Genomic DNA, 890 nt, shown 5'->3' with positions numbered 1-890 from the left:
CTCCGGCATGTTAGTGACGTTTTACGAGCATGTTGTGCGTTCCTCTTTTTTACTTTGTTTTAGGGCGCGCCTCTGTCTGCTTGCGAGTGATATGTGGTCTCTTATATTCTTCTTGACTGTGGCACCTTTCTGTGACACCGTAGCAGGACGTGATAGCCGTTGATCTCTTGAAACACAGCCAGTAAGGAAGTTGCCCTTGGTATACCTCTTGAACACTATATTATTTATATCTAGATTATATTTTTCAAAAACATTCATGATTTTAGGTGCAACATAGTTATCTCTTATAGACATCAGTCCGGTCATGGATAACTTTGATTTGTTTATTATCTATATATTCATGCCCATGTGTACCTCCTGATTCTACACATCACTATTATTTTTTTAACACCACGTTATACACACGCTGCGTGCACGCCCACCAAGGTTCAGTCTAAAACAAAACCTTTCTGGGTACTTGTTATCTCGTATCTGGTCGCTGCTCACAAGCTTTGCTCTTGGGCTGCGCTGGGCAGCCCTGCTCTCACTAAAGGGTAAATGTAACTCGCGGTGCGATGTCTGGTCCATAACTGAGTTCCGGCAATTCAGGCTCTTTGTACGAGAACTAAAATATACATTTGTGAGAAAATATTCCGAAAACTTCACCCTAGTGTGAGGTAGGGAATGCATGTAGACATTTTGAAATTCTGCATAACAGCCCAGAATTCGATAAAAAAAAAGTATTTTTATTGTATTTACTCTGCAACTACTTCGTTGGTTCGTCTTCGAGTCGTCTTCGTGTCTACTTTCGAGCTGCCAGGTAGGTTTCTGACTTCAGGTGGATCTAACTGGCTGCCATTGCTTGGGTACTCTGGCGATTCGCACGACACGTTTAGAATGCGTGTATGTTA

The sequence above is a fragment of the Priapulus caudatus genome, unplaced genomic scaffold, assembly GCF_000485595.1.
Source record: "Priapulus caudatus unplaced genomic scaffold, Priapulus_caudatus-5.0.1 Scaffold2300, whole genome shotgun sequence".
NCBI lineage: Eukaryota > Metazoa > Priapulida > Priapulimorpha > Priapulimorphida > Priapulidae > Priapulus > Priapulus caudatus.
Note: the sequence above shows the minus strand (reverse complement) of the source record.